Raw genomic sequence first — 16,649 nt, 5'->3', positions numbered from 1 at the left:
TCTTTTCATCCAGCTAAGTCATCTTTAGCTTGGCCTCCTCCTTCTTTCTCTACGCAGCGGACTTGCTTCCACCCATTGCCAAGTCTGTTGTAGCGCGCCACTCTGCCGGCCATTAATCAAGTACCGCATCAATGGCATCATCCGTTGCCAGGTAAGGCAAGTCATGCCATTTCTGCGCAGGGTCCTTCCGCGCCCTGATGAACACATGGTGGAAGTCTGCTTTAAACTCTGCATAGCCCTATAGGTTGGCGTACACCATAGGTGACAATCGCGGTTTGCGATTGATGGCCATGTGGATGTTCATCTCCATTAAGGTCCATAATATCTTATTGTCCTTGACTCACTGTGCATCCTTGGTTGTCCACAGTGAAGCGTACTTCACTGCTTCTAGGAGGTCTGGTATGACCGAAGGGAACTGGCTGTCCTCTGGTAGCTCCCACGCTACCAGCATAATTGACAGCAAGAGCCACGCGTAGTGGAATGTCTTGCTAAGCTCCTGTGCTTCACAGAAGTTCACCAGGAATTCTCCACAAAGGTAGTCCGACCAATTGAACTGGACTCCTTCGGCGCACTGGTCTGCTAGCATGACGATTGGTGTCGACACCTCATTGGCGCGACACTTCCTCTTCACTTTCCCTGCTAGGATCTGCATAGCTACCTTTACAACAAGGTCGTAGATGCTAGATATATCATATCTGCGTGGCTTCTTCACCAGCTTAAATTTTTCTTTAATGGATTCCGTGAGGGCTTGCTCACCACCTTTTCCGCCAAATATCATCACCAGATTCTCTCCTGTGTAAGGACATCACGTGATCCTGTGGATCAACCTGTCAATGATGGGTATTGGCTCCTCCAACCACAGACACCCATCATGCACCAAGCACAACAGCTGCTTGATGACCAATACTGTCACCGAGGTGCGGTTGTAGTGCAGCACCCAAAGCAGGTTGAGAAACTCTGCCTTGTCTACTCCTCTAAGCCACCTTCGCGGCTCCAATGCAGTCATTCCAGTGTTTGTATCATTGATGTGGCGCATCAGCTGCTCAGTCGCCATGTGTGGGAACTTCTCGTGATCAGCCAAGTCCCAATCCTCGAGTTTTATCAGCAGCACCCACGCCAAATGTGGTCCGTCGAAAATAATCTCATCCGGTAGCAAAGGGGTTTGCAAGGGGGTCTTTCTCTCATCAATGTCCTTCGGCACCTTGGTCTTAGCATTGTGCAAAGGGACATACTCAGTAAACTGAGTGATAGGGTCAGCACCCTGGGCTTCAACCTCCTCCATTTCAACTCCCACATCCTCCTCATCCATCGGGATGTCTTCAATTTCTTCCTCCTCCGGCTCCAAATTTATGGCTTTGCCCTTCTCCTGTGCGGTGGGCTTCGGTGGGTTTCTTCTTGGTGATGTGCGCACTGGTATGGCAGGCTGCTTGCCCTTTTTATCCTTCGCAGTCTCCTTGGTTGGGGTTGTCTTTGTTCTTGGCATCCTCTGTGATTTGGGGACTTCGGCTAGTACTTCGATGACCTCTGGAGCAGCTACTTCTGCCTCTATCTCCATTTCTGACACCGACTCCTCTGCTTCGGTATCTATAGTCTCTGTGGTTGTCGACATAATGCTTTCCAATAGTGCTCACGACGTCTCTAATAAGTTTGCAAATTCTGGAGTCTCTTTCAAAGCCTCGAAGAATTCTTGGTTCATGTGTGCCTGAGAGCCCAACAACTCAACTCTCAAAATGCCAAGTGTTTTTCGTCGTACAACCACTTGTAATTTATAGGGCATTTTGAATTCAAATCTGATTATTCCCCCCAAATTCAGTTCATTAATGCCGGAATGGTGAAAGATATTCAAAGACCTGACTCATAAATTTCGTCTTAGATGTCGGTTGCCTACTCCATTTGGCTGCATTTCTACCGTCAAATTATGAATAGTGACTTTAATAGTCACTTTTCGGTTAACCTGCGCGATTTCTCCCTAGGTAGCACAGCTCCTTTCGCGCTGACGTGAACCCTGTGACACTTCCTCACTTCACACAATCCTCCAATCCCACAGCTCCCCAACGTGGGCAGTGTAGTTTGTAGTCCCGCGCTTCCTTTCAGTGGCATGGAGTGCTAAGACTGTGCTACCTTCATTTAGTCACATGACCGGACTGCCGGTGTATGGCTTCAATAGATTGCCATTCACCTTTCCTGGGAAGGGTTCTCCATTCAATTTGACCAGTGATACCTCTCCTCCGTCGGTAATCTCCTTAATGAAACAGGGCCCTAACCAGTGCATTCTGAATTTCCCTGGAAATTTTTCAAACTTGTTGTCATATAACAAAACCAAGTCATTTACCTTAAAGGTGTGCAGCTTAATGTGTCGATCATGCCATGCTTTTTTGCGCTGCTTTTGGACCTGTTGGTGAAATCTAGCTAGAAATCTCTCTGCCTTAAGCTCATCCAGTTGTGCAAGCCTTTCCTCCAGGGCTCCGTGATCTGTCATACCCATGAGCACTGCTATGCGCAGACTAGGCACAATATATTCCATAGGCATTACCGCTTCAACACCATAAACAAGCCTAAAGGGAGTTTGTCCAGTCAACTTCTTGCATGTCGTTCGATTAGCCCATAGTATTGTAGGTATTCGTAGGTCCCAATCACTTCACTGAGCATTGCAAATGTTGGTCAGTGCGTTCTCCAACACTTTATTGAATGCTTCCACCGTCTCGTTAGCCTGTGAGTGATAAGGCGTGCTCTTCTGGTGATATACCTGAAATTTCTCCGTTAGTGCGCGGATCGTCTCATTCAGAAAGTGTGTATCGCGATCACTCATCAAAATCTTTGGACAGCCAAATCATGTCGATACATACTCAAAGAGGAACTTCACAATAGTCACGTTGGTGCAATCCTTCAGAGGCTTTGCCTCCACCCATCAGGTCAAATACTTTATCACGGTGATAATGTACCTCGCTCCTGTCTTTCCTTGGGGCTAGATGGGTCCCACAAAATCTATTGCCCATTTCTCAAAGGTTTGTAACGTCATCTGTGGATTCAAAGGAATCTCATCCCTCCACGATGGCCTGCCAGTCCTTTGACACATATCACACGCTTTGCAGTAAGATTTTGAATCCTGATGGAGGGTTGGGCACCACAACCCTACGCGTAGAATCTTTTGTGCGGTTGCTCTCCCTACATAATGTCCTCTTGTGTGTAAGGGCCTGATTCCTATTATTAGAGCCTCAATCTATTATACACTAACAAATCTATTTTCCTGCTGATTTAAAAGTAATAAAATGAGCTTACTGACCTTCTTACATAACTTTAAACATTTAACATCTTATCATTTTATCATAAGCAACATAAATTAAGGTGAGCATTCCATTGATATCAACTTAACAAGAGTATTCCATGGAAAAATACCTATTCCGGTGGTTGATGATGATACCTTTGTCTTATAGCTCCAGCTGAACGCTCCTTATCACCGACCCAACCGGATTTACCTCCCAGCCAACTAGGAAATAAATTCCTAGCCCAGGAAACCTCCACAGGTTCCCTAGCCCTTCGTGCCCAAGTCCAACCAAATATAGTGTGTCCTCAAGAAGAATGTGCAAAACCAGATAACAATACTTTCCTCCTCTCAAACCCAAGAAACCTCCATAGGTTTCCAAGGTCTCCAAAAATCATAACAAGTCCAAACAATCACAACCAACCCCCACAATCATAAGCAAAACCCCAACCCCCCCTTTTCTTCCTTCCCCCTTCCCTTTTTATACCCTCCTTCCCTTCTCCATATCAACCACCTCTCATTAATGTCATTAACTTCTCATCCATCCTTACAGTTGAATTCTCTTCTCCCAAGTAAGCTAGGAGTACATTTGGAAATGTGACATGAATATAAAATTGAGAATTTAATGGGAAAGGATCATGTCTTCTCCCAAGTAAATCTGAAAAGTACATTTGGGAATGTGAGGTGAATATATATATATATTGATAACTAAATGGAGAGGACTATGTCTTCTCCCAAGTAAATGTGAGGGTACATTGGGGAATGTGAGATGTAATTACATGGAGAGGACCATGTCTTCTCCTTAGTAAATGTGAGGGTACATTGGGTAATGTGAAATATATATATATATATATATATATAATTAAATGGAGAGGACTATGTCTTCTCCCAAGTAAATGTGAGGGTACATTGGGGAATGTGAGATGAATACATATATTTTTGAAATAATGGAAGGAGACCATATCCTACCTAATATTCAATTTGAGAAGGTAAGTGGGGAATTTGAATAATGGAAATCATTAATATTATATTAGACCAATATTTCTCAATATTTTCAGATAATGTAAACATTAACAAAATTTGTAGGATAAGATTTAAGTGGGGCATTACATACACCCCTCCTTCAAAAAACTTCGTCCCGAAGTTAGAATGAAAAGATGCAAGGAGTTTGAAAGCATAGCAACCAGAGAGAGTTATAGCAATAAAATCGGATAAGTTCACAATGACATTTCTTCCCATCAAGAGTCTCCAAATGATCTATATCTTCCTATCCACCCTGGCCTACTTCCGTTCCCACCCTATCCGTCCTCTACTGCCTTATCAGTGGCAAAGGCCATACTTACCACTGATAAAACCGACATGGTGGGAGCGTCGAATGCCTCGACCGAACTTTCCCCAGCAGGCATCTGGCAATCGTCATCACACGTCTAGGGGGAGCGTTCAGCTGTCCTCCCCATGATTCCAGGTTTCGGAGGATACACGGTGGGAAACACCTCCATCCCTCCTTCAGAGCACGAACCACACTACAGAGCTGGTTGGACTTGTCATCGAATAATCCAGTCAGGTCGTCTTGCCACCTGTCATTTGCATTTTACTCATGTCATAAGAGTGCATATCAAGTAGATACCAAATGTAATAGAACAATGTACATCGTACCTTTCCTCATTGGTCGTCTCGACCTTCCCCAATGGAATAATAGATCTTGGTTATCATACGATTCTTTCTAACCTGTAGTTTAGTTCTCATCCATGCATATATACAACCACAAAATAGATATAGATACATGATCTTGAACATCATGTTTATTAAGCCCAGTGTCCACGTCTCAATTTTTGTTGTTCATACTGGAAAAAAATCTTACATCAGATAAATCATAATTTCACTAAGTCATTGATTAGATAAATCATATCTATATAAGCCTATACGATGCAACAATAACTTTGACAAGTCATGCACTAGATAAATTGTAACCAAGTAAGTCATACATCCAACATGTCCATCATCAATACCAAATCCATCAATTGATTTTCACGTGTCCAACCAAATGTATATAATGTTCGTAAATAACATGGAACTGCAAAATAAAACCTTAACATAGGTGGCTATCTATGTTAAAATGGGCATCATAAACGCTCATGTGACATCCTTGTGGAACCCCTTAATAACAATTAGAGTTGATACAGATTTAGCTGTCCGTCATGGAAAATAGCATTTGAACCCGGATATGCTATAAGGTGGTACCAAAACCAAAATAATGGCAAGCAACGGATTCGTGCACTATCAATTTCCACTAGAAGGTGCTAGTATAAGTTTCATGCATATAATTTCTTTAATACCTTAGTGAATATAAAAGTCCCACTCTTCCAATTTGTTGGTTTTTCATCTTCCAAACCAATTAGTTAATCTTGAAAATAAAAGACTCAAAGCTTCATAAATTGTTTCCAACATGATTTTCATACTTTTTTTTTTGTAATTTGAGAGAAATTTCCTTTGCATATCAAAGGTTCAATTTTTTTTATTTTTTTTTAATCATTGTTTACTAGTACTAAAACAATTTCATGATATATAATGCAGCTCACAATATGAGCTGTCAAATGAGAAATAATTAAACAAATGGAATAATTGCCTATATTAAAGATGATTTTAAAGTAGAGTTGATTTTGAAATTTTTGTGTTTATATTTATATAATAATAAGCCATGTTTCCAAACAACTAAGAGGTTACATGGTTATTTTAATGCAAGAACCAAGAAGACATTAGCATAAACTGAACATAAACGGATTTTTGGAATAAGATCAATATGATTCCACAATATTCACCATCCAACAAATCTATGCATTTTATGCATATTAATGTTTGTGGAGAAGAGAAGATGAATTTATAAAATCTTCACCATAATATGATGCATGGCCACAACAAATAACTTATACAATATCACTAAGATACCGCAGTACATAAATGCCACTGACAAGAGATGACACTTAATTTCATAAGGTTAAAATTTGATTTGATCAAACTAAGGTCCAAGAATCAATGTTGTTTTGTTCAAACTATAAATGACACCCTTGTAACACGTACCACATGAAAAATAAATGAAGATTGCATATTTATTATTAAAAAAATAGACTAGTCAATTGGTTAGGCATTTTGATTAGGAGAACCAGCATAGGCATTCAAATCCCACAAACAAAAAAAACAGTCAGTTTTCATTATATTTTGGACACTGCCCTCTTTCAATCCTCTCTTTATTTATGTTCATGTGACTAAGGCCTAAAAAAAAAAGAGCTAAGAATTGTACATCAAGCAACAATTTGTGTCCAAATACAAACAAAAACTGCATCATCTTGATGCCCTCGGATACTCTTTCTTGTGTGAGCCTCCTATTTAGGGGATTTTCTTAAAAGCTTTCCCAAAGCATCATATTCTTGTCATATCTTCTACAGTCAACTTTGTCTCTTTGCATAATTCTCAAAATGTTGTACAAGGGAAAACGACTATAGGCTGCCATGTGGCAAGAGCACCCCTCTCCAGTGTGGTAGGTGCCTTTATAATATTGTATAAGGGCATGGGTTGTTTGGAATTATTCTCATTATTCCGTTCATACTTCCTATGCTGCATAACAATGCTTTGCTTCCATTAGTACTTATCTGAACAGCCAGTGAGTGGGATGATTTTCATTTCGTTCTTGAAAATAAGCCAATAAATTTGAACTCAACCAGGGTAAACTGGTCATTGGAAGTGACACTCACCCAAAACAATGAGATCCCTTAGAAAGGAAAAACATTTAATTTTATCTTTTCACATTACATCAAGGAATTATTCCAATTCAAACAACCAGCTTTGGAGATTATTATTCCATGATAAATACAAACACTATAATATTGTTGGATATAATTTCCTCACCATAATCCAGATCTCTCCTGGTTAATGAAAGTCAGGGTTTTCCTGGTATTCAGATGTTCAAGGATACCTAGGTGAATATCTAATGTACACGATTGCAAATGGAAAACAGCATGATTGGAGATTTCCTACTGATGAAGTAGGGATTTAAAATGCATTTGAGTATCGTTGAACAAGTAGTCACACCTTGCTTACAAAAGTGGAAGAATAGGTAAATAAAATCTTACGACCTTAAAAACCGCTTTTACAGTTCCAATAATGATATATTTGAATAAAACTGTAAAATGTTCCAAGTTACAAAAATATGAGACAACAAAGCCCATGTTGATCATCTTCCACCAGAGAGTTCGATTGCATCCTGGTTATATACAGAATCCCCAGCCCACTCAAACCTTCGAGGCATTAGTTCATATTCTTGTCGACGAATGACTTCAACCTGCTGCCACTCCTCCCAACATTCATCCAAACAGTCTCCTTCCAGCATGCGCACAACTTCTGTCATTTTGGGTCGATCTTCCGGTGAGGTCTGTGTGCACAACAATGCTACCTGAATCATTGCCTCAACTTCTTTAACGTCATTGTTCTGCTTTAGGTTTGCATCTACAATAGCATCTAATCTTTTCTCTCTTTGTAACTTCTTAATATGATCCAATAATAGAACGTCATCCTCTTCCTCGAGACGTGAAAAATCTATAGCACGTTGTCTAGTGACAAGCTCCAAAAGAGTAATACCATAACCAAACACATCTATCCTCTCTGAGGATCTTCCAGTTGATAAGTATTCAGGAGCAATGTGACCCACGGTTCCACGGACTTGAGTTGTAACATGAGTTTTCCTAGCATCAACCAATTTCGCTAGCCCAAAATCACGAAAAACAGCTTCGAAGTCTTCATCTAGCAAGACACTAGTAGCTTTCACATCCCGATGAATGATTTTAGGATTGTAGTGCTCACAAAGGTACTCCAAACCACAGGCTGCACCTAAGGCTACATTTTTCCGAGCAAGTCAGTCTAATGGCTTTTCTGTAGGTTTGAGCTCCCTTAGCCTGTATGCAACACTAAGTTTTTGCATATATGGATAGACTAGAAGTCACTCTAATGGTGCAACACAAAATCCTATCAAGCGCAGAAGGTTGCGGTGGATTGCCACACTGATCATCTCAACCTCCCGTAGAAATGCTTGCTCCCCACCAGGGCTATGATAGTCAGTCAATCGTTTTACTGCAACCTTTGTATTGTCTGCCAGAACTCCTTTATATACTTTGCCCGTTGTTTTAAAATATTTAGTTTTTATTTATCATTTTTCTTGTACGCACATCACCTCTGAAAGCCTCTATTGGTTTCACGTTCTGCTGTTAAATGCCTACACTTGGGTAACCCCGGTAATTTGTCCACATGGTCTAAAATAAACTAGGTGTAGAATTAAATTATTTAGTTTTGATCAATGGTTACAACGCAATAATTGCCATTGAATATTTCTACTGGATAAAAAAAAAAACAGAGGCCCAGAGGCAAAGGGTAGATGTAATTCTCATAGGCATCCCTGAGGAATGCTGGATTTGGAGCAGGGCAATTTGGGTTCAGTCCAGTAATTAGTGACTGGTAAACGATAAACTAGTGACCAAAATAGGAAATCATATGGAGGTATTTCATGCATTCATACAACACAAGGCTACAGTTCAAAGACAGTTGAATTATAGTATAAATGAGCTTCCTTAAAATACAACAGGTGTAAAACTAGAAAAAGGGAATTCGGTTGAATGATATATGTAGGAAACATGAAGCAGTAATCCTGATTTTAAGTAATCGCCTCTAAAGGCAAAAGAAGTTGTATGGCAAACCAGTCAAGATGAACACAAGCTCTGGCTGCAAAACTTAATGAATTGGGATTGACCTAATTGTCTGTTAAAGCAATTACAGCAGTGGCCACCACGCCCCATCTCATGAGTCATTTTACTTGCACACAACATAGGCCTTAACGCCAAAATTATTGCTATGTAGTGATGGAGAGGATGAATCCTTGGAATGGAGCTGGATGTAAAACTCTATCCAGTCATTACCCACTTGCATACAAGGCATGCTAAACGCCAAATTTGGATGTACGATGTTGCACCTGAGCTTCCTTCAAACACAGCAGAAAATAAAACTATCCAGGGAAATCACAAAAACACTATGCATAATGGACATAATGGACATAAGGACAATTGTAGATGTACCCCAACTATATATATATATATATCAGGTACGACAAGTTCTCTAGGTTAGGGTAGAGGGAGGTTTCGAAAAGTTCAGGATTTAAAAAAAAATAGATCTAAAGAATTGAATGTATGGAAACATAAAAAAAAATTCACTTGAAAGTATACACATTACTCAGAATTTTATTTGACGTAAATGCAGGCCTAGGAACCAACAACAAAGTAAAATGTTATGCAGTATGGATCTTAATGAAAACCCACTGAAGACAAAGAATTCAAAAGACTACAAGTTCTGGGAGATTCAAAATGAGTGATGTCCTCAGCTAAGCCAATTGCCAAAGCACAAATTTGACTCTTGGGCCCATCATGAACAGATTATTGGAAATAAAAGATTTCTTTGATGTTATCTCTTTCACTCACATCAACAGAGAGTTCAACTGAAAAACAGATTAAAAATCTTCAGAGAGTTCAACTCAAAAGTAGATTATCTCTGTGAATCACCACTTACACTGCAGGAAGAAACCTTAATCATTCAAGAATACAAGGAGGACCCTTTGTCCACTGAATCTTCTCTCTTTTTTTTTCATCCAAGCTGGAATCAAGGTTTTGTTGGAAACAAGAGAATTGTTTACTGTGGGACCTGCTTAAGGCCTTGCTCTGTTTTTGTTGCTGATTAACTGAAGACAGGAATGAAGGGCACTTGAACCCAATCTGTTGGGATGGATGAATGTAATACGTAGACTAAAATAGGACACATAGTGGTTATGAAATTTGATCGTGAGCTGTAAGGTTAAGCTTATCTATATTTTGATTTCAAGCACTGGGGCCAAGATATTTAGAGTTATATTGTTGTCTTCCTATCTGTCATGCATTTCTACAAATAGATAATCAGTGACTATAAAAGATAACTATATCCTTCTATTCATGTATCAAGCATCACATTCTAAGAAATTAATGAGAGTAGTTGCTGGTTTATAAAGATTCTCACAAAGCCAACTTTTTCTAGAAGTATCTATCATGCTGCCTTTCCATGCAACATCTTGGGTTGTAAAAAGACAATAAGCGTCCTAAGAAAACAGATGGCAGTTATTTTGAAGCAGATTAACATGAATGCATTTGTACAGGGCTAAAACATTGCAACTACATTGTTGAACATAATCAATTATACAGGTTAGATGCTTTACCAGAAAAAGGTAACCCAAAAAAAAAGACGCAAATACTGTATGAATGCACTTCACTTTAATGGCATCAAAATCAACAAGAACAAGTTTTGCATTTCTCGCTAGACAACTCATTGATAATCTCTAAATTTTGGTTTCTCATCTCTCCAACTGTAGATGTTGTCACTCGGTTCTTCAAGATAGCTTCCCAATCATCACCAGAAATGTTTCCTTCATATGCACACAACTCTTTCACTATGGCTAAGACAAATAAACCACAGTCATGGATTGACCAGCTCTTGTAAGATATTTAGGTCGAAATAGCCAAAAAAACCTAGTGGCATCGCAAACTTCTTGCCATCATACCTATATATGAGCCTAAATACAAAATTGGATAGGTATTGGCAAGGAACTTCCAGACTTTAATTATCAACCACTTACCCACTTGTAGTTGACCAAGTTGGCCACTCTGTATTTAAGAAATGCCATCCCAACATTCACTGCTGCTTCATCATACAAGGCATCGTTATACTGATTACAGTCTTGCATTTGTAGCTATTATCCAGTATTCATCTGGTCAATTCCCACAGAACTGTAACATTCATTATGAATATACGGGCTACAGAGAATCAATATTGATCCCTCCAAACATTATATGCAGGTGAGATATATTAACTGTTGGTTGTAGATCTTCATGTTATACTTTAAGGGCATGATTATTGTTCGATCACTCACAATCTCAACTACATGCGTACCTAAGGCACTATTATGGATGAAATTAAGTTGATACCAATACAACTAGAAATTGGTATAGAAAAGCAAACCATGAAATATTAATTGAACCAACAAGGTCAAGGATGGCTTAGACAAAAGAAAAGGTTCACTCTTGGAATTCTTCATTTGTAAACACTGTTAGTTGTTCACTTACCAAGCTTGTAAAATGTAAAGTAAATGTGAGTACAAAGGTCTTATGTTCAAATCCCCTATTATTTACCTGTGAACACCTGCTGGGGGTGGCCCTGTTCACCCAACAGTTATAATGGTCGTTGTTATAGTGGTAGTAGTAGGGTAGGAATCGACCCCATATCACACAAGTATGAGACCGGTCCAGTTGCTGATTCATCTAATATTGCTAGCCAAGAATGGAAGTCAAATTGGAATTTCCATCTTTTTATTTGACAATGTTATGATCGTCACTACCCACAAAAGAAATATAGCAAGACACAGGTAAAGATATTAGCGTGTCCCTGGTGGTATGATAACCGTAGCAAGATAGGAAATAGTTTGAAACAACTTATGTTTCTTGCCAGATGTAAATATTGGATATACAACTATACTATATAGACATACCGACAATTAAGCTAGTGTTCTGGTTTTTTTTTTTTTTTAAAGTCAATTTATTCAGAGTGGCATGTTTCAAAATGTTGCAATGACTGGAGTCAACGAGGATGCTAAGAAGAATTGTGATTTATATTCATATATGCTTAGAAAATACTCCATCAAAGATTGGAAGCAAATCAGTTACCAGTATCTTTAGTTAACACTCTAATATGACAAAACAGTAGAACATGGGTCAAAGCAAAACAGGACTGACATAAGTACAAAATTGGGATCGATCTCTTTCAAAAGTTACTTTTCCAACATATATGCATTTCACGAATCTGCCCTCTCTTCAGGCTATGCAGAGATATAATAATGGGCTCTTACCATTCACACTTTCTTTAAGGAAGCTTTGTTGGATCCCTTTGGGTTCGGCTTTGGCCTCTAAAAATACTGTCGGCTTCCAAATCAGGCTGGTTATGTGGTGTATTTAAGGCCAGTCGGCAGGCTGGTTATGTCTTGCCTACATGGAGTCGGAGGTAGTGTGATCCCAGGAATAAGATTTCTGTCAGAATGGTGCAGAAAATGGAAGCTGAGGAGACATTGCAACAACCAGACACTTCCTCTTTGAATTTGGAGGTTAAGCCGAATAAATGGAGTCGGAGGAAGTTTGATCCCAGGGATTCAATTTTTTGTCAAAAAAAAAAAAACAACAACAACAACAATGCCCTGAAAAAACCCAGTTGCTCTTTCAATGACCGCAACAATATTAGGTTCTAAATTTCATCTCAGTCTTATCAGCCAACTCACAAGCGGACCAGTTTTAAAGGGCATATCATTGTGCTTTTTTGCATACACGAAAGAAGATACTTCCCTGCATCCCTCGTTTGCACAAGTGTAAACGTGGAGACTTGGACACAATATACAGAACAGAGGGGTATCATAGACCCATGTGCATGTATTCTGATTTCACTATTCTAAAAGAGGAGATGAAAAAGATATACGTAAGAGGAATGCTATGATATTCTCCCCCATTGACATAAGGAGATATGTGCAGTAGTGAAATAGGGACCTGAAAAATCAATTTAAAATTGAACAACAAATCAAATTGTCTCTCTACGGGGAAAATCAATCCAGCCAGCCCAGAAAAACGAGTAGTAAATGCAGCCACAGCCAAAGGGGAGGTTGGACTTAAATTGAGGAATAAGCAGGAGTAAAGGGATTTGAATCGACATTATCATAGTAGCAGTTTGAATAGGATCCTGTGATTTCTCACAACATATTAATATTTATCTAATAACAATTCGAGATCGAAGTCGAAAGCTCTAATGCGTTCAGTTTTACACTTAAACACGTACGGTCTCTATTTCTTTGATCAAACTTGCAGGTATATATATGTATATATATAGCCTCAGAACTGTGATACTTTGCCACAAGTTCTCGTCTTTTATGGCATTATACAAGAATGCAAAATATACCTTACATAAGGTAACTGTAATTTGATGACCGCTCTTGAGTGACTGTAATTTGACTTTAACAAAAGAGCTACTCTATATTTGCTATGTGAAACCATAAAATCGATTATCCACTGATGTATATGATGCTTCGGATCTCATAGGTGGTTCAGAATTCGGATCTCTTAAATGCTTGAAAACTTTCTTAAATGATGAGACCCTTCGTTAACTTTGTCAATGCCCTGGAGTTTGGTCACACATAAATGTGCACAAAATTCTGAGCTTCGGATTGAGGTAGCTCAGAGGCTTTGATTCTCTTCAAGGGTAAACACAGACCTCATCTATTGTGTCCAGAACTGCGCTCTCCTTACCAGGATATTCGATCATCTTTGGGCTCTAGAACTGGCCCCTCGGTTTTCTAAAATAGGGTTTTATATGATCTTTATCTTGATCCACAAAACTGCAGCCTAATCACTGTTTGCAAAAGTCCCCAGAACTGCAAGCTTCTTCATCTAGGTGCTCGGTCCAGATTTTTTTTTATTTCTATAATATTATTTATTCTGTCAGGAATTTTACAGGCGCATTTAAGTTGAAGCAAAACACTAGCTCTATCATATCCCTAGGCACTAAGCCATTGGACTGTTGTTGAAACATTTTGACATTCTAATTTTCTGGATTTTCAACTATTTAATAAGAAATTTGATTATGGAATAGCTATTTAGTGGGCTTTGGGTCCAGATTTTGAACCAAAGCTCTGATACCATGTGTAAGGGCCTGATTCCTATTATTAGAGCCTCAATCTATTATACACTAACAGATCTATTTTCCTGGTGATTTAAAAGTAATAAAATGAGCTTACTGACCTTCTTACATAGCTTTAAACATTTAACATCTTATCATTTTATCATAAGCAACGTAAATTAAGGTGAGCATTCCATTGATATCAACTTAACAAGAGTATTCCATGGAAAAATACCTGTTCCGGTGGTTGATGATGATACCTTTGTCTTATAGCTCCAGCTGAACGCTCCTTATCACCGACCCAACCGGATTTACCTCCCAGCCAACTAGGAAATAAATTCCTAGCCCAGGAAACCTCCACAGGTTCCCTAGCCCTCCGTACCCAAGTCCAACTAGATATAGTGTGTCCTCAAGAAGAATGTGCAAAACCAGATAACAACACTTTCCTCCTCTCAAACCCAAGAAACCTCCATAGGTTTCCAAGGTCTCCCAAAATCATAACAAGTCCAAACAATCACAACCAACCCCCACAATCATAAGCAAAACCCCAACCCACCCTTTTCTTCCTTCCCCCTTCCCTTTTTATACCCTCCTTCGCTTCTCCATCTCAACCACCTCTCATTAATGTCACTAACTTCTCATCCATCCTTACATTTGACTTCTCTTCTCCCAAGTAAGCTAGGAGTACATTTGGAAATGTGACATGAATAGAAAATTGAGAATTTAATGGGAAATGATCATGTCTTCTCCCAAGTAAATCTGAAAAGTACATTTGGGAATGTGAGGTGATATATATATATATATATATATATATATATTGATAATTAAATGGAGAGGACTATGTCTTCTCCCAAGTAAATGTGAGGGTACATTGGGGAATGTGAGATGTAATTACATGGAGAGGACCATGTCTTCTCCTTAGTAAATGTGAGGGTACATTGGGTAATGTGAAATGAATATATATATTGATAATGAGTTGGAGAGGACTATGTCTTCTCCCAAGTAAATGTGAGGGTACATTGGGGAATGTGAGATGAATACATATATTTTTGAAATAATGGAAGGAGACCATATCCTACCTAATATTCAATTTGAGAAGGTAAGTGGGGAATTTGAATAATGGAAATCATGAATTTTATATTAGACCAATATTTCTCAATATTTTCAGATAATGTAAACATTAACAAAATTTGTAGGATAAGATTTAAGTGGGGCATTGCACTGTGGCGCCCCCATGAGTGTCCATGAGGATGCTGCTCCTTTCAAATTCCAGTACATATCGCAGAAATATCTCATCCGACCCCATTTTGTACGAATGCCCAACAATGACAGAAAAATCTGCTACGTGCACCACTAACTCCTTCTTCTGCTGGACAGTGTATCCTTCTCGGGCAGTTCCTGTCGTTAGGAAGTGTATTATATCCTCAAAATGACCATCTGCGACGCGCACTGCAAATAGCTGCGCGTCAGATAATCCCTCCTCCAAATTAGTGGGCTCTTCCCCTATTTCGATGCGTGATAGATGATCGGGTCCCACGTTTAGTCGTTCAGTCTTCACAATAACTTCAAAATCATATTCCTGGAACAATAACAGCCACCTACAAATTCTCTCCCCCAATATAGGCTTATGGACCAGGTACTTCAGCACGGAGTGGTCTGTATACATATTAAAATGGCCTCCCAACAAGTAGTGTCTAAACTTCTGGAGCGCATATACCATAGCTAACACTTCGTGCTCGGTGGTGGAATAGTTCTTCTCCACCTTGGATAACCTTATACTTGTGAATGCGATACGATGGTCCAAGTCTCCTCTACTAGCCTATGTCAGTATTTCTCCCAGTGCTATACATGACGTGTCGACATGTACATGAAACTCCTTCTTCCAATCTAGGAAGACTAGAATCGGCGCGGTGACCATCTTTTCTTTCAATAAATCCAAACACTTCTTACAGTCCTCGTTACAGCAGAATGTGACATCCTTTTTCAACAACTTTTCCATAGGCACAATGATCTAGTCATAGCCTTTGATAAACTTTATGTAATATCTCGTATGTCCTAGGGTAGTGCACAACTATTTCACACTCCTCAGTGCTTCCAAGTTTAGTATCACTGCTATCTTCACAGGTTCCACCATCAGTCCCTATCTGCAAACCACATGACCTAGCAGGATCCCAAAGGGAACACAAAATAGGCACTTCTTTAGATTGAGTGTGATCTGGTATCTTCGACAAGTATCTAGCATCAGGCATAAGCTGGAGACATGGCATTTCACCAGCCCAAACACAGTCCAGTCATCAAAGTATACTTCCAGGAATTTATGAATAAATTCATTGAACACAGCAACGACTACGTGCGAGAAAATCATAGGCGCATTCTTCAACCCAAACGACATTACAATGTACTGGAAACAACCCCACTCAGTCACGAAGGTTGTCTTGCTCCTATCCTCCAGCGCGATTTTGATCTGGTGGTACCTCGAGAACCCATCAGTGAAGGAATATGCTTCCTGACCACCTAAATTTTCCAACACTTCATCAGTGAATGGAGTCGGGTAAGGATCATGTATGCAAGCGTCATTCAATTTTCTGAGATCCACACATATCCTTATTTCATCCTT

At 39.4% G+C, this 16,649-nt stretch overlaps 1 pseudogene; it reads right to left on the bottom strand.

Annotated features, from left to right (window-relative positions):
- Window positions 1–7,490: 7,490 nt before the first annotated feature.
- On the bottom strand, window positions 7,491–8,418 carry LOC149248246 (LRR receptor kinase SERK2 pseudogene; annotated as a pseudogene).
- Between the last annotated feature and the right edge of the window lie 8,231 nt (window positions 8,419–16,649).

The sequence above is a fragment of the Pinus tabuliformis genome, chromosome 7, assembly GCF_031772625.1.
Source record: "Pinus tabuliformis cultivar Carrire ecotype Pingquan chromosome 7, CPIR1, whole genome shotgun sequence".
NCBI lineage: Eukaryota > Viridiplantae > Streptophyta > Pinopsida > Pinales > Pinaceae > Pinus > Pinus tabuliformis.
Note: the sequence above shows the minus strand (reverse complement) of the source record. Positions and strands in the feature narration are given on the sequence as shown.